The 18,781-nt window shown below is 32.7% G+C and overlaps 1 protein-coding gene across 2 annotated transcripts in view; it reads right to left on the bottom strand.

Annotated features, from left to right (window-relative positions):
* Positions 1 to 18,781, bottom strand: part of DYNC2H1 (dynein cytoplasmic 2 heavy chain 1) — a 6,555,988-nt gene that overhangs the window by 1,638,603 nt on the left and 4,898,604 nt on the right. The window lies entirely within an intron of this gene.

The raw sequence follows: 18,781 nt of genomic DNA, 5'->3' as shown, positions 1-18,781 counted from the left end.
TAATTGCTAAAAGAAAAGTTTTTCTGCCACTAATAAGGGAGCTTAAAAAAGCACAGTTTAAAACATACCTTCTGTTTCCTGCCAAGCTTAAAATCTTCCTTCCTGATGGTCCTAAGGTCTTCGATGATTTAGACTCTGCTTTACTGTTTGTCAAAGAAAAAAGGATTTTGGATAAAATAGAAGAAATGGAATGGGCTAGTTCTTCATTAAAGAGATTGGCAACTGAAGCTTCCTGGAAGACTTCAGAGAAGAAGAAGAGACTAAAAAACAAATGATTTGTTATATGTTTTTTTTTTTTTCTCTCTCATCATTTTAGTTCATTATTAATCTTTTTGAATATAGTTCCTGCATTTCCAGAAAGCCACAAATATTTTGGAAAAGATTTAATCAAAGTTATTCTCTATGTGCAAAGAAATGTTTTGTTTCATAACCAGTCAAAATGCCTGAGGATTTAATGGCAGGCTGTGACTCGATTTGTTTTTCTTTCTGAAAAAAGTAAGGTTAGTAATTTGATACATTTTTTTATCTTTATCTTTTTTTCCTTCTTCTTTTATTATTTTCTTTGTTTAAACAATGACATTCTATTTAGATTATGTAGTGGGTAAAGGGTGGGGAGGGCAGGGAGAGAACAGTAATGAAAATATCATTAATAGAATAATAACATATTTATTTCTTGTAAAAGTTTATAAGTTCTTCAAATGCTATTTCTAATTATACTTCCTTGATTATACTGCTTATGCTTGTTTGTAAATAATCTGTCATGCTTTAACTAATAATAATCAGAACTAAATAAGAGTAAATAATATGTTTTATTTTTAACTCTATTAATATAAACAGTAAGTAACATTCCATTGTATATACTTCTTACAGCTTTCTCTTACATTTTTTTATTTCTGCCTCACTCCCTTTTATTTTCTACTCTCTTTTTCTTTTTTTTATTAATATATAGAAATGCTTTTGACTGTGTGGGCACAGTGAATAATAGGATTTGTATGAAAATTGAGTTGGGAGAAGAATGCTGAGTTTTATTGCTTGTTGGTAATTTTGAGTTTAATTTCACTTGCATAGAGGCTGTGATGATCTGTGGAATACATTGTGGAGGTTCTGTCATGTTTAGATGCATTTACACTGCTAAATGAATGTTTGTCACTAGTTTTAATAAGTTTCCGCCAAAATGTTAAGAGAGACAATCTGGGATGTGGGCTGTCTTATGCACAATGTCCTTGAGTTACCTCAGAATCTTCAAATCACAGAATTCTCACAGAGAAACTGAAAGCAGTTAGTATAAACACTGACAAGGTTATCACACTGACACACCACAGATTCAGGAAAAATACTCTGTTCATAAAATATGTCAGTTATAATGAGTTTAAATGATGTAGTTTCTTGTAGTAAGTAAATGTCTTATTTTAGAAGGCATAAAAATGAAACATTTATTTAAATGTTTTGAAAATCTACTTAAGAGCAGCATAATAATCTGTGTTAAAATTTGTGTTCCAAACATATACTTTACTATAACTCATTTAATTCATCTGATTGACAAACATAAATAATCTTATAACTCTATTCTGGAAGAAATGTCATGTGATATATTTTAAAGCAGTAGGTTAGCATGATTGTAAAATCTGGTTACCAATATGTGTTTGCTGTGCATTGTTTTGTATAAAGCAGACAGATTTATTCTGGGGACAGCAAGTGGGATGGTGCTCTGCAGGGACACAACTCAGTGAGATCAGATATATATATATATATATATATGTGCGTATGTGTGTGTGTGTGTGTGTGTGTGTGTGTGTGTGTGTGTGTGTGTGTGTGAGTGTGATGGCTTTTTTTTCTGAGAGTCTGCATGGCTATCCAATATGATTTGTAATGATTTCTATGAATACAATGTTTTACTCTATTGACAAAATGAATGTTTGCCACAAGTTTTAATAAGTTTCCGCCAAAATGTTAAGGGAGACAATCTGGGATGTGGGCTGTCTCATGCACAGTGTCCATGAGTTTCCTCAGAAGCTTCACTCACAGAATTTTCACAGAGAAACTGAAAGCAGTTAGTATAAACATTGACAAGGTTATCACACTGACACACCACAGATTCAGGAAAAATACTCTATTCATAAAATGTGTCAGTTATGATGAGTTTAGATGATGTAGTTTCTTGTAGCAAGTAAATATCTTATTTTAGAAGGCATAGAAAATGAAACATTTATTTAAATGTTTTTGAAAATCTACTTAACAGTAGCATACTAATCTGTGTTAAAGACTTGTGTCCCAAACATATACTTTACTATAACTCATTTAATTCATCTGATTGACAAGCATAAATAATCTTATAACTCTATTCTGGAAGAAATGTCATGTGATATATTTTAAAGCAGTAGGTTAGCATGATTGTAAAATCTGGTTGCTAGTGTGTGTTTGCTGTGCATTATTTTGTGTGAAGCGGACAGATTTGTTCTGGGGACGGCAAGTGGGATGGTGCTCTGCAGGGGCACAGCTCGGTGAGATCAGATATATGTGTGTGTGTGTGTGTGTGTGTGTGTGTGTGTGTGTGTGTGTGTGTGTGTGTGTGTGTGTGTGTGTGTGTGTGTATGTATGTATATATGTGTATGTGTATATGTATGTGTGTGTGTGTGTGTGTGTGTGTGTGTGTGTATATGTATGTGTGTGTGTCTGTGTTTATGTGTGTGATGGCTTTTTTTTTAGGTAATAACGCAGGTGTTTCTGAGAATCTGCATAACTATGCAATATGATTGATAATAATTTTTATGAATACAATATTTTACTCTATTGACAATAATGAGTTTAAGTAAATGCTCATATACAAACAATTCAAGATTTTTTTGGAAGCTGTTGATAGAATTCACATGACAGAAAATAGATGCATCTTAATGCATGTAATGTCTGAATCATATTAGCCAAAGTTTTTGATTTAAATGAATGTTAGAACATAATTTTCTCTCCTCTTGATTTCTAACATTAAGATTATTTGAATGCTATTAGAATACAAGTGTTATATATTACATAGATCTATATAATAGTATGAACAGTTTTTAAAAAAAAAAAAAAAAAAAGTTTATTTTAGTTTATATGATGCTGTTTTACCAAATGTGTAGTTTTGTCTTGATAGATAATTGAATTGAAAACTGTTAACCTCAGTTAAATATAACTAGTATTAAATTGATAAGGTGGTAGCTGAGGTACTGCTGCTTAGGGTAGGGGTTAACTTGAGTAGTAAATACTGCTCTAAGTTGGAGTTTTCAACTCAGGCGGGATGCAAGGTTTAATCCTTACATTATTTTCACTTGTTCATTGTTATATGTATATAGTTTTGACATCCACAATATATTTTGTACACTCATTGTCACTACAAACAAAATTGAATCCTATACAAAATCCCATAAGAGATTTAATAAATACAGCTATGTTTAAAGGTACACCTAAAAGAGGAGATGTAACATTATTTATCTTGTTATTTGTTATTTCAATCATAAGATTCTTGAGTTTTAAAAATGCCAAATGACATCTTTAAAAGGAATTTCTTTAAACATTAATGGATTGAATAATCCGTGTAAAAGGGCAAGCCTAATAAGATACATTAATCTACACAAGGCCAATCTAGTCTTCCTGCAAGAAACCCATCTCTTGAAAAAAGATATTGATAAACTAGCCACTAATAAGTATACAGTATTGGTTAGTTCAGAGCACACTCAGAAAAAAGAGGAGTGGCTATTTTATGGAATAAAAGTATGCCCATTCCTAAAACCATTAAGTCTTATCAGGATGACAAAGAAATGTTTTGTATGGTTACAATACAAATTAATGGGAAGACTTACACTTTAATTAATGTATATTGGATACCTGGAATTGGTATTAATACAGTGAAACATCATATTGATAAGATCATATCATTCTCTGTAGGGGATATTATTTTAGCTGGTGATTTTAATTGTATACTACATGAAAGTGATACTACCACTATAAAGAAAAGAAGAATTACATCTAATGCAAAACATTTAAATGATTTTGCTAATTCTTATCATTTGAATGATATTAATAATCAGATAGAGTCAAAATCATTACCATACACCTTTTTTCTAACAGATACAAAACTTATTCAAAAATAGATAGGGTCTTTATTTCTAACCAGATGGTAACAGATTTAATTAATTCCAAAATCATTTCATGTCCTATATCTGATCATAACTCAATTGTTTTCAAATTCATGATAAAAATACTCATAATGTTCAGATCAAAAGGATACCAGCATACTTAACTCAGCTAAAAGACTATAAAGAATATATACTTTCAGAAGTACAACATTTTCTAGACATAAATAATACTCCTGAAGTCTCCATTGTCTATGTTTGGGATGCCTTAAAATCATATCTATATGGACAAAGTATCAGATGGTATAATAACAAAAGGAAATCTTGGGATAAGGAATTGTTAGATATTCAAAGTAAACTAGACTCTTATAAACATAATAATAAAGAAAATATTATGGACAAGAAAGTTATTGAAGAAATAAACAAACTAAATGAGAAATACAAAGAAATTTTAACTCAAAGTTAAAATAACTTTAGAGAAATACAAGTTTTTGTCTTATTCAATAAGCCCCAAATACTTACATAGACTTAAAAATAAAACAAAAAGATTGAATAAACAAAACCATATCAAAGAAATCTTTTCTCTAAGGAAAAAGAAGAATGTTTCTAGTATACCAGAAATACTGGATGAATTTAGAAATCACTTTCACAAGATTAACCATAACAACATTAACATGGAACCTAAAGATAAAATAAAGGAGTTTATAACCACAAACATGAATAAAAAGCTTAATAAACAACAGATTAAACTATTGGACAAGAGTATTTCATATACAGAAGTTATTACACAAATAAATAAGCTTAAATCAAACAAAGCACCGGGTAATGATGGTATTATACCAGAGATATATAAAATCCTTTCTAAAACTACATATTCATTAATACATAAGGTTTTATTCTGGCCCAAACTGAGTTAATAACCCCCATCTTGGCAATATACATTTATTTCACCAATTTTAAAACCTAATAAAGATCCAACTAGATGTTCTTCATATCGACCCATCTCATTACTTAATGTTGATTATAAAATGTTTATGAGTATTTTTGCTGATAGATTGAAGACAATTATCCCGGCATTATAGACATAGATCAGGCGGGCTTCATTGTAAATAGAAATACTTTTGATAATATAAGAAGAACTTTAACATTAATTGATTTTGCAAATAGGAAAAAGAAAGATTTAACACTTATTAGTCTTGATATAGGTTCAGCATTTGATTCAGTAAGTTGGGACTATCTGTTTACCTTACTGAAATGCACAAATTTCTCTGATGCATTTGTAAATTTAATTGAGCATTTATACAAAGGAACGCTGGCTTATATTAAGGTAGGAACATATGTTTCACAAAAAATACCCATTCTTAAAGGTACAAAGCAAGGATGTCCACTTTCTCCACTATTATTCACTTTAGTAATGGAGCCTTGGGCTAATTTGATTAGAAACAGTACTGACATAGAGGGTTTTGAAATAGAAGAAAATACAACATCAAAAATTCAACTTTTTGCAGATGATGTTCTAATTACATCAGCAGGATCTAATTATTCTATGCAGTCCTTATTTGATAAAATGATGAATTTTAAAAGTATTTCTGGTTTAATATTCAATGAAGAAAAAACTAAAATACTACCTATATACACGAAAAAATACTCTCATTAGTGATTTTACTAAATATGTACCCAACTCAGGTCAGATAACTTATTTAGGTATAATACTATCTAAAGATATTAAATCTATTATGTATAATAACTATAATACCTGTTTTCTTAATATACAAAATCTTTTTAATACCTGGAATAATATGTTTTTACTATGGAGGAGAGACTTACAATTATTAAAATGATAATATTCCCCAAGATTTTATACTTAATACAATCAATAATACTTTCACCTACAAAAATAACTATCAAGAAACTGAATACACTAATGTTAAATTTCTTATGGGCACCTAATAGACCTAGGATTGCATTAAAGAAACATACTAATAGCTGGTCTCAAGGGGTATTTCTTTTCCAGACTTTAATTTATATATTATCTCTTCTATTATAAAAGTTATTACTTTATTAATAGATCGGTCATATGTCGCAAAATGGAAAGATTATTGGGAGCTAATTAGTATGCACTTCATGAAAATCTCCTTAACACATAAAAATATGATTATAAATAACTCCATGTTGTGGTTGCTAAAGGAATTTTGTACTTCACCTATTACACCTAAACATATGGTCTGTTACCCATTAAATATTATTATTAGTTATCGTAACTTTATATTCATGCACCCTAAGTATAGGGAATGGAATTTTATTGTATTCCCTATAATTTATACTCAGGGTATATGTCATCTACTTCTGAAGGAGCTCATTTAGCTATAGATAATAATCTAAAGTACTGGTATCAGCTGATATCTGATAATAAAGTTAAAAATCTAGATTTCTTAAAACAAGAATTTGATCTAAGAGAAACTTGCTGGTTAGAGGTTCAGATCTTTAGACAACATCTCATTGATAGAATAGATCTAATGTCTATAACAGTTAAAGAATCTATTCCAAAACTGATTGATTATTTGATAATAAATTTACAGCATAAAGTTTCTGATAAAGGTAAACTTTCATATATACATAAAATTATCAGACAAGAAACTTTTTACAATGTAGATTCATACTGGAATTATTTCACCTCTATTAATGGGGACCCACCAACTCAACAAGATAAACAATATATATTGGAATCTGCTTATAGAACTACATCTTCCATTGTCTGGAGACTTTATACATGGAAATTTTTACATAGATCTTTTTATACACCTTTGATGATGAATAAAATTAATAATAAAGATAATCTATGTAAGAGATGTAATGTAGAAATTAATGCTGACTGGGCTCATATGTTTTATGACTGTATGAAGTTGAAAGAATACTGGAAGTCAATTAATGAATTTTTGCAGGCTCTTTTTACAGATAATTTCATTATTTCTAAGTCTCTTATATTATTCAACACACCTGTACCTCAATGTGTTAAAAGATTAAGCTTCCCTTGTTATGGTCTATCCTAGCAGTGGCTAGGAAAATAATAACTAGAAATTGGATTTCAGATACACCTCCTTCGTTCAATGAATTTAAAAATGTTATGAATATAATGTGTCATATGGAAATAAGCACAATTAGAATGAGAACAACTAGAAAAACATCACATTTTATTGTATGGGATAATTTACAAAATTTGTTAAAAAAATTCTAATTTCAATAGCACAGTATTTTAGTTTAATTAATTGATCTGATTGTAGTGGATGTCTTTGTAAATACTTTAGTTGTTTTGTTGAATATTATAATAATACCTATTTTAATTATTTGTATAAAATTGTTATGATATTTCTCTTATATGTTAAAACAATAAACTTGTTTTGAAAAAAAAAGAAGGGAAAGGGAAACACACACTTATTTTTGCCAGTGATGCTAGGTCAGTACCGTGGCGCAATCAGATAAGAGCTGGTAACTTCTGGGGTTAGATTTTGCTGAATTACTAAAGCAGACTCCACAAGCACAAAAACAGAGTGGCTATTCAACACATAATAGGAAGATAAACGCAGAGTTTGGGTTAACAAGTATGGTTAATTATCTGTTAAAATGTTCTCTTTTTTGTAAACAGTTTTGGATTTAATTATGTAACAATAGCTGTTAAAAAGAAAGTTGTGTAAGTAAGCTCGTCATAACATTAGATGTTCTAACAGATCAATGTCACAGTAGCCTAAGCTATGTAGGTTATATCCTTAACTAAGGTATGACCACAGGCCAGCTTTCAAAGCTTTAGGGCACATTCCATATACCCAAACTGCCAGTGACTCAAGCACAGACATATACAAATGCAGTTTGACTGCCAAAAGTTTCAGAGCTTTCTTGCCCCAAGAAGGGAGGCTACAGTCCTAAAAGTAAAAATGCTAAGAAGAAAAAGTGAAACAAAAAGCAAAGTAGCTGTACACACAGCAGTATATACATCCTCACCCTGACAATTCATCTAAAAGTTCAATCAAGGGAGGCTGAAGAGAGGAGACAGCAGAGGGGTATCACACATGGAGCCAGAAACACTAAAACACTGCTTCAGTTCAGACCATAAATGCAATTCTGACAGTAATGAATGACGGTTATACACTGAATACCCGACTGCACCCATTAACAAGTTGCGCCCTGGGCACCAGTCTCCTTTGATCTACCGTAACTGCACTTCTTGGGAGGGGGGCTTAAAATGAATAGAATTTCAAGAAAGATACAATCTAAATTTGAATTAAAGAGATGTTCTAAAATCTAAAGGGCTGCTAAACAAAGTAGAACAATACAATAAAGATATAAAAAGAGGTCTACAAAGATCTGAACTATAACTCCATTGAAACAGGCTAGATTGGGGAAAAAACAACAGAACAGCAAGTAGAATTTATGCTGCTACAAGTAAATTTTAAAAGAAAGAAGCGAATAAAATCAAATACATAGGAGGGAAAACAACTGGAATCTGTATACCAGCGGAACTATGGATAGATATTTGCATTGCTCTCAAAGTTATTACAAAATCAAGAAATTTCAGGAAATTTGTGCTGAAGTGTCTCCATAAATATTTCAATACCCTGAACAGACTAAGTAAAATGTTCCCTAGAGGTAACCCAGTGTTCTGGAGGTGTAATCAATGGCTGGAGGGTACATGAGAGCATATCTCTTGGAGCTTAAGAAATTTAGACAGGATCTCAGAACACTAAGTCAGGAAGTACTTGGCATTCAACAGCACTTACTGGAAACACACTATTACTTACTTTGGTTGGGAAATTTAAAAATACCAAAACTGATTGGGTCATTTGTTGCTTTAATTTTACCAGCAGCCAAGGAAGTTATAACCTGGAAGTAAGATGAATCTAAGATTCAAGACCTGTTTACCAATTTAACACTGATAAAAGATCTGGAAATGAGTATCAAAGGAAAAACAGGCAGTAGTTGGTATGAGGGAAATGGTACGGGATAATGGAGGGCATAGGGGAAGATTAACTTCAACATTCATTAGTCCCATGATCTGTAGTTGTCAGAACAGGCACAGCAATATCAGCCCATTTTAAGAATACCTAAGAGAAGGATATACTGGTTCAGCCCTAAAAAGAACAAAGAAATGGAAACAATAAAAAATGAATAAGATGAAAGTGAAAAAGAACTTCTGATTGCTAGATACAGCATGGGTCTAGGCCAGAGTGTAAGTTTTATAACTTGGAGGTGGTCAGACTGTCAGAAAGAATTCTGACTACACCATTCTTGAGGAATGCACAATCTGGTTTGCATTATGAGTGTTTTAGTTAATAAAGTTGAATAGTTTAATATTAAAAAAAAAAATAGAAAGAAAAAGAAGTTATGGAATGAAAGACTACATGAGGAAAAGAAAGCAGGCAAATGATGCCACCTGGAAGACTTATTCAAAACCCAAAAGAATAATGTTGTGCAGCTATTGTGTGGCAACTGCTTTAAAGACTCCTGTCCTCCTATTTGTGGAATGTACGAGTTACAGGTATCGTACCTTTTTGCGTTAAAATTTTTTCTGTCCTCCCCCTCTCCTCCCTCACACTCCCCTTCACTTATGTTTTTCCTCCTCCTTTCTTTCCACAAATCATACAATCAAATCATGGAAACCTCAGCTGATAAGCAGGTCCCTCTGGGAAACTTAAAGATACCAATTAGGAATTGTTGAGAAGCATGTTCCATTAAACGCTACATAACACTAAAAGATTTGGACTTGCAAGTCTAATGTTATCAAAGCTGGCAGGAATCCCGTTCTCTACACACAGTATGATCTGTGGTCTAAATCTCATGGGAAGGAGTTTCAGAGTGGAATGCTGACAGAATGTATAATTTTGGAGGGATACGTGTGATATGGCAGTTCACAGCATTACTGAAAAGGGTAATAGCAGCCTTGTGGCATCTAGTATCTCTATAGTCAACACCTATCAACAGGCCATGCATGCACATTCAGGTACAATTCTTTTAGTGCTAAGTGTTAAGACCCACATCCTCTTGGTGCCTATTGCCTTCACTTAATTCCCTTTCAGTGCCAGCAAAGGCCTCAAGGAAGAAGCACAAAATAAAGAAAAAGAAAAGTGTACTTCTAAAAACTTAAAACAAAATTAAGTCAGAGAAAGAAGCTGGCTCATGAAGTCACTACAGATATGACCAAGATGTTGTGCGAGTTAGGGGAGAAATGGCTCCTGAGGGGACTCACAGCATTATGGATAGTATGCAGAGAAAGGCATATCCCAAATAACTAAGAATTTGCATTCTAGTGCCACTGTGCAAGATGAAAGTGGACATTCACAACTGTGGACCTTATACAGTTATCAAATTTCTTTCATACTACATGAAAGTACTGGACAAGGTAACTGATAAACAATTGAGCAGTGTAGTATAAAGTAAGATGTAAGATGAACAGTTCAGATTCAAAATGGAATGCAGCATAACTGAGCTGATGCTTGCAGTGTGAGAGAGACAGCTGAGAAGAAGTTACAGATGAGGAAAGAGTTCATCTGGGCATTCCTAAACTTGGAAAAAGACACGACAATGTCTCAAAAAAGCTTATTAGTACAGTCCTGGGATCACCTGAAGTCCTGGAAAATTGGAAGAATTAGTACAAGCTATGTACAAGGAAACAATGACATAACTAGGAACACTGTTCAGACTCAGAGAGGGGTTCTCAGTGGGAGTCAGTGTGCATAAGGATTCAACTGGGTCCACTGTTGTACATACTGGTGATGACGGCATAAACAAACAGGTTGGCGTAGCAGGTCAACGAAGCTGCTGTGTACAGACGATGTGACTTTACAGACTCTGAACAACAGCTTCAGCAAATGGTAACAAAATGGAAAGCAAAACTGAATCACATGGGATGAAACTGAATACAGACAAGACAGAGCTTATTGCAGCAAATGAGGGAAATCAGAAAAAGCAGAAAACTGAGATAGAAGGGAAAACAATGGAACAGGTGAACAGCTTCAAGTATCTAGGAGGGGTGGTCGAGAAGAATGGAAGTCTGAAGGAAGAGGCCAAAGCTAGAATAACAGGGTCTGGCAACCGGCACAGTGTGTCAGGCATAGTGCTTGACAGAAGAATGCCAAAGAAGTTGAAAAGTAATGTGTACAAAGCAGTGGTGTGAACAGCATTACTGCACGGCACAAAAACCTGGGTAGTGAAGGAAGAGCAATTGAGGAGGTCACGGGTGACAGAGCCAAGATGAAATGAGTCATCAAATTTAATTCAATTTGATGTGATTCAATTAATTTGTACTCCTACTAGAGGTAGGCGCAAAATAGAAATTTTTGCAACAAACCAACCACCATAAGTTAAAGAAATTATTGTGGATCTACCACTACATAATTTTGATCACCGTTAAATTACATCTAATATTTTGTTTGGTCTTATTTCACCATTGTTAAGGTTTAACCATGGTAAAATAAACTTCAGTCACTGGCAGATTAAAACATAATTCATAAAAAGAAACACATGTGGAAAACAGTACTCAGGAAGTCATGTCTCCCCGAACAAATGAATTTGTAATCTTTTATAGGAAAACTTTAAGAAATTAGTAAACTTTATCAATCATACCATTGCTAGCATCCAAAAGAACAATGCTAATATAGGTTATTCTTCAGACCATTACTAAATATCTAATAGAATCTGTCAAGTTTAGTAAAAATAGATTTGCAACTTCTTATCTACATTTCTAGCTTAGTATGGAACAAGTTTCTTTTCACTATGTGATTTAGAAAGAATGCTGCCTCAGGCTCAGGAAAAGAAATTTAACATTCTGTACTTTTCCATGTTACCACTTATGCTGCTGCAATACATACACTAACCTTTTAGGACACACATACACTAACCTTCTAAAACAAGTGCAATTTCATTTTAAACCTTTACACCATCAAGGGTTATAAGGAAATATCAGTATCAGAAGACTGACTTCGCGGATATAAATAATTGTATAAATGTAACTGTCTGGTCATTGTTATCAAATACTGAGGAAGACAGAGGTTAATCTATCCTGGAATCTACTGTGAGTAATGCTATAGATTTAGTGACTTTCAATAAGGCATATAAAAATCAGAAATTTCCTTACTGGTGAGACACTGGGCTATGTTGAATACATAAAAGAAAGAAGAAACTCTTTCACAAATTAAGGGAAAAAACTAGTCCATATATCAAATCTACATTAAATGTTATTACCAAAATATTTAAAGGTTTATTAAATAGAAAAAAGCTTAAGTATGAAAACAATTTACCATCCTCAACATCTAATAAAACAGTTTTATACATATATTAATTATGTTACAAGGAGTACTAATTCTATTTAATCAATTTTTCTTAACAGGGAACTGACAACTGATCCTTACAGAATAGAATTACTGAGGATTTTAATAATTTTTTTTTCTGACTTATCACAATTTAGGTGTATAATGGCTAATTTGTACTTGGTTTCTACAACTAATAAGAACTGTCCTACAATAAAAACCTTACAGTGATTTCTAAAATATAAAAAAAAAACTAGGAAATAAAACCTCTGTGGGTTCAGATTGTATTCCACTGATGATGGATGATTCATGGCTTGAGAAGCACTCTTGTTCCATAAGATCTATAATACTTTGCTACGTAATAGTATATATAGTACCTTCCCCATTTGTGGAAAAAAAAAATATTTCACCTATTTATAAAAAGGGAGGCAAAAGGGACTTGCAAAATGACAGACCTACAAGTCTTGCATCTATTTTACCCAAGTGTTATGAAAGAGTTTACAAAATCTACATTATGACTCAGATAATCATAATAGATGTACTGGCTTATATCAACATGGATTTTATCTTGGTAGATCAACACTCACAAATGTAGTAGAGTTCTATAATCAAGTAACTCAGACTCCTGAGTATTTAACAGTCAATGTGGATTTGGCTAACACTTTTAATATGATTGTACATAGTTCAATAATTGACAGATTAAATAATTATAATCCCTTTTTAATCAACTGTATTATTCTTTGGCTGTCTGGTCATTTTTAATGTACAGCAATCAAGGTGTCACTCCATCTTTCTCCCTGTATTGTCTGGAGTAATACAGTGCTCTCTACTTGGCCCCTTTCTGTTTAATTTAGTATTTCCGACTAGTTGTACAATCAATAAATGCTGGCGAGCTAAATATACATACGTACACAGAAATATTTCATGCAGTGGCATTAATGCTTGCCAATATACCTAAACAGCTGCCCCATAGTAAGTCTCCAGACAATTCTTAAAAATATCTAAACTTATGCTGGCTTTAATATAATTTGGTAGTCTATTCCATGCATCAGCTGCTCTCTTAGACAGCCAATTAGTACACATCTCATTCCTATAGAATCTTCTACAAAGGTTGTCTGATGACTCTCTACTACTTTTTGATAACCTCAAACATTCCCAGAGGCAGCTGTCTCTAAATGCTCTATCTGGGTCCCTATTATATCATCAAAAGAGATCATCGAATGGCATTTCATCAAACATGCCATTTGTCAAATTCTTCTTACTGAAACTGCATTACGTTAGGGATCAAGAAATTTGCTCTTTCCTCACTGTAGCGTGATCTTGGAGTTGATATATCTAATTAGCGGGGGGTGGGGGGGTGCAGCCCCCGCATGAGGAGGGTTCGATGAACAGCATTTCCAATGAAATGCTGTTAATTGAACTGACAGTTCGATGATATAATATAGACTCACTCTATATACATGAACAAAGTCTCTTCTTAAATATCTATATGAGAAATTGTAAAAGTTCAGATATTTTAGTCTTTCATAACTTAAATTTTCACATCCATGGGTGCGCCCTTGTTATACTTCTGTTGTACTCTTTCCAGTTTATTTATACTTGTTTTCTTGTAAGGTTTCCATACTGTTATTCCACACTCAAGTTTGAGTCTAATGTAACTAACAAATAATGACCTCACCATTTCTGATTTCCTAGACTTTATAAATCTTTTTATACAACCTACAGTTCTATAACTATCATTAATCAAATGTCTAATATGATTAGAAAAACTCAAAGCTGGATCTACCCATATATCCAAGTCCTTAAATGCATCTACAGGTTCAATTTTTGCTGTATTAAATATTCACCTTATAATTTATGTCTCCTAAATCTCATATGCTTAGTTGTTGATGTATGTATCAGCAAATTATTCTCCTTTGCCCAAACGGTCAATTTAGTCAAATTCTTTTGCAGACATGCCCTATCTGTAACACATGTAATCAGTTTACCCAGATTCAAGTCTTCTGCAAACAGACTAAAAAATACCTCAGATGAAAAAGATACATCTGAAGGATACAATCTAAACAAGTATGGGCTAGTACAGAGCCCTATGGGACACCCTGACTCTAACCAAGAATTTTACCTGTCCATCTGCTGTATGACACTTGCCACATGTTATTTGTAAGCCATGCAGCTATCCATCTTATCACAAGTACATCAATGCCTAGTTGTTCTGATTTATTGACCAGTATTTTGTGCATGACCCCATCAAATCTTGGAGTAACATTTATATAGATTACACTACAGCACAATTTTTCATTCATAGCTTTTATATTGTTACAGAACATTATTTTACAGGCGGTAACAGATCTATTTTCAACATATGCATGCTGATCCATGGTTTCAAGTCCCAACCTTTCCCATTCTGACAATAACTTATCCAATATTACCTCCTTCACTATTTCTACAACATGAAGGTAAACTTATGGGTATGTATGACTCTGGATGTGTCCTAGTTCCCTTTCCCTTAAAGAAAGGTTTAATAAGTGAATGTTTCTAATCTTGAGGAATATCCCCATATTTATACAGCTTAGTAAATAACTTATATAATGGTACTGTAAGTTCTAGATGAAGTGTTCTCGGGTCATTATTACTAATTCTGTCTACGCCATGTGCTTTGTTTGGATGTAGTTTGTACAGTTCTTTTTCAATGTAATTTAATTTGGTCTCAGTATGTGAGTCTACATGAATGTCACTAGGACAACTTATCACCCCCATTGTGCAGCCAAACTGTTTTGCATAAGATTTTGTAAAAATATCTATAATATGTAGTGTCTAAGAATAAATGTAATAATCTACAAGCAGTTTATAGATTTGTATGTCTCAACTCCTTCCACATCTTATTTATAAAATGGTTTCTTATTATGCTAAATATCTTCATATAAATGTTATTGAAATTCTTCTTGATCTTGTCTCACACTATGCTTAATTTGTCAAGCTTGTTTGTTTCAGTTTTCAAAGTTGGAGTTCGACCTCTTCCATTTCTTCTATTTTTTGTCTCTCACCTTAATCAAGTATCTTGTTCTTATGGAAATATGTCCTCCTGACATTGCCTAGATCCTGATGTTAAACACTTTTTTTTAATTTTTTGCATTCAAACAAATTCTCTTTCAAAACTTTCCACATTCCTTCTGCAGTTTTTCCACTGAATGCATCACTCCAATTAGTTTTACAAAGTGACTGTTTTGCTTACATATAATCTGTTATTAACCTTCTGTGTCTTGGTTTAGATTTCAGTTTGGCAGAATTATCTAGCAACAAAATTACTTTATAACCCTATAACCACTGCACATTAACAGTGGTAAAACCTGACATGTTTAGAAAGACAAACAATTTCTAGTATGTTCCATTCCCTGGTAGTTTATATATGTTTTTTTATAATCTGAAGCCAATGTTGTTCCTGACCATACGTTGTGAATAATATCCTTATTAAGGTTGTTGAAGCAATATTATTCCAGTCTGTTTCTGGTAAATTTAAGTACCCAGCCACTATTATTCTTCCCTCCTGTGTTTCATGCAAGAAATGTATGAATTCCTCTTGATCAGCAGCACTTGACTTTGGTGCTCTATACATTCTAACATACATTAGTTCCAGGGTTGTCTTTATTGTCACAGTTGCTCAATCTATAGTATTGGTGTTATCAGTGAACATGTAATAATCACAGGTCTCATAACTATCTTTAATCCTCATTATAACACATCCACCTGATTTTTTTGTTAGATGTCTGTTGCAGTAAAAACATTTATTCCCTGATAGAACTGGTTTCCAGTCATTGTTCTTTAACCATGTTTCATAAACAATAACCATATCAATTTTGTGGGAGCGTAGCAAATTCTCCAATTAAAAAAACTATATTATTAATGCTCCTAGCATTAACAACCACCACAGATGCATCAAATATTGCTATTTGTGAAGTGCTACATTTCTGGCCTGGCAAAAAACTACTTTGTGTTTGTCAAATATTGCAGAATATCTTCTGCAAAAATATATTTCTTGATCTTGACAAGTGCATACCATCCTGTCTGAACACGTCTGTCCAAAATTAGGGTCAGATGCTCTATACATTTCCATTTTTAAAACAGGACATTCTTTTCATGTAGGTATTTATCCCAAAATGTTTTTCATTCACAGTGAACTGACTCTCCTTTACATATATGATTTGTGAAAAATATGTCCTAACACCTGTACAAACTATGCTATCTAAGAGAGCTGTAAGTTCTCTACTAACAGTCAGGGAGGCCTTGCAGATGAGATCATGTGTACCAACATAAATAAAAACAGATCCATACTCCTGACACTATGGCATTCTAAAGCCTCTCTCATATCCTCTATTTTTGCTCCTGGCAAGCATAACACTATTCACTATTCATCATCTTCTCTGCAAATGTAAGTATCAGTTCACCTAATAATTGAATCTCCAATTACAATATTTTTTCTGATCAGATCTGAAGACTCTTCAACTTCTAATTCGGTAATGTGTGCTCTTTCTTCTTCTTTCTGCTTTTCCCGGTAGGGGTCGCCACAGCAGATCATCGTACAAAGGAATGATCTTCAACACCATTAATCTTATTAATCCCACTGTTTTAATTGTTTACTACATTTGCAAGCATATGATTATCATCCAGCTGGCTTTGTACATACACAGCCTAAGCAAGGTTGTCAACTGTCTTTCTCCTCTTTTTTTCTTACAATAATGTTCTTTAGTGCATCCATGTCCAATTTTAATTTCTTCCTTTACACCTGGTCCTTGCCTCTTTTTTCTACCTTCTCTTTTGGAAATATGATGAATTTTCTGTAGACTGAAGGTTTTATGATAGAAAAAAAATGTCATCATTCCTTGTAGTCTGTGTGTTAAATAACAAAGCAGTATACTTTTTAGTTTGCATTATCTTTGCTTTACAGACATTTATCAGTTTCTTTTTCTTCCCTGTTATTTGTTGTGAACTTCTTCCTTTCTTTGTTTTTATTTCCTTCTATATGCTCTGAGTCCACAGATTGCTGAATACTTGCATCCAGAGTTCCAAAGTTGTCAGTGACATTATCTTGTTACATAAGAGTTGAGTGATCTTTACAGACAACAGACACTTCCTATCCTAAATGTGTCCTTTTGTACTCTTTGCCTAACATTTGTTCAGGCCACTCATTAATGTATTAAGAAACAGTTCACCAAACCAAAGCAAATGCACAAGTGCAACTGTCATCTGCAAATCTAAATTTACTACTAATAATGGTAAGCAAATCATCCAACTTTTGATATAAGGAACACAAATCACCAGTATTACCAGGTGTTATCTTTAAATATAGAAAACATTTATTACACTGTACAAGATATCTGTGCTTTTGCAAATCATTAATGGCATACTCATTTAAGGAATCCATATTCAGCTACAAATGAATAAAAACATTATAAAAGAAAAGAATAATCAAAACCAGTTACCACAGAATTCAAAGAGAATTTAAATCAGCTTCTTTGAGAAAATCCCACAAACAATATACAATTAAATATTACATTAAGTAAAATTGCTTCTCTGATAGTACAAGTTGCGAAAGTCAAACAAAAGCTGGACTTCCTTTACACTATTGTTCACAGCTGCACCTCTTTTTAACAGTAAAGATCAATAAATCACAAACCAATACAGGATTGCTTAGCTAGCTCTAGTTTGTCCTCGCTACAGTCTGAATTTATAACTGACTAGGCCCCTTGGGATGGCTAGAGTTTCTAACTAACTACCAAGTGAAAATTAAAGGTAAAGGTAAAACAACAAAATACCAACCAAAATAAAACTTCTTATCTACAAGCTATCCATTCCTTCCTACAAACAGTGAAAAACAGTAGTAAAAAATAAAATATAAATTCAAATAAAAAACTCTTTTACCAAGCTACTGCACAATCAACCACTGGATATGAGATATCAAATATGGCAATGATTATAAGTCTGGATTTATAATTGATAATAATCTGTTCTCGGCATCTAAAGCTAACTTTTTTGGATACATTTCTTTTAGGGCAAACAATATAGGACTGAAATTTGGCTCTGGTAAGTGTACAATAATTTATTTTGGCCATCCTGGAATAAGACCAAATTTATTTTTTAAGTAATACGCTTTTATCTGAAATTGAATGCTCTAAAGATCTGCGTTATATACATAAGGTCTGATTTTTCTTTTTTATCTCATGTAACTTACAAAGAACATGCATTATTATTAATAGGACATATGCTTAGACCTTTATCTATACAAGTTAAGGACAAACTGATTAATTTATATAAGATATACAGCTGATCTGTTTTAGAATACAACAGCTTAATGACAAGAGAATAGGCATCAATTAGTGG

Source organism: Protopterus annectens, chromosome 5.part0, assembly GCF_019279795.1.
Source record: "Protopterus annectens isolate FY-2018-M chromosome 5.part0, PAN1.0, whole genome shotgun sequence".
NCBI classification, from domain to species: domain Eukaryota; kingdom Metazoa; phylum Chordata; order Ceratodontiformes; family Protopteridae; genus Protopterus; species Protopterus annectens.
Note: the sequence above shows the minus strand (reverse complement) of the source record. Positions and strands in the feature narration are given on the sequence as shown.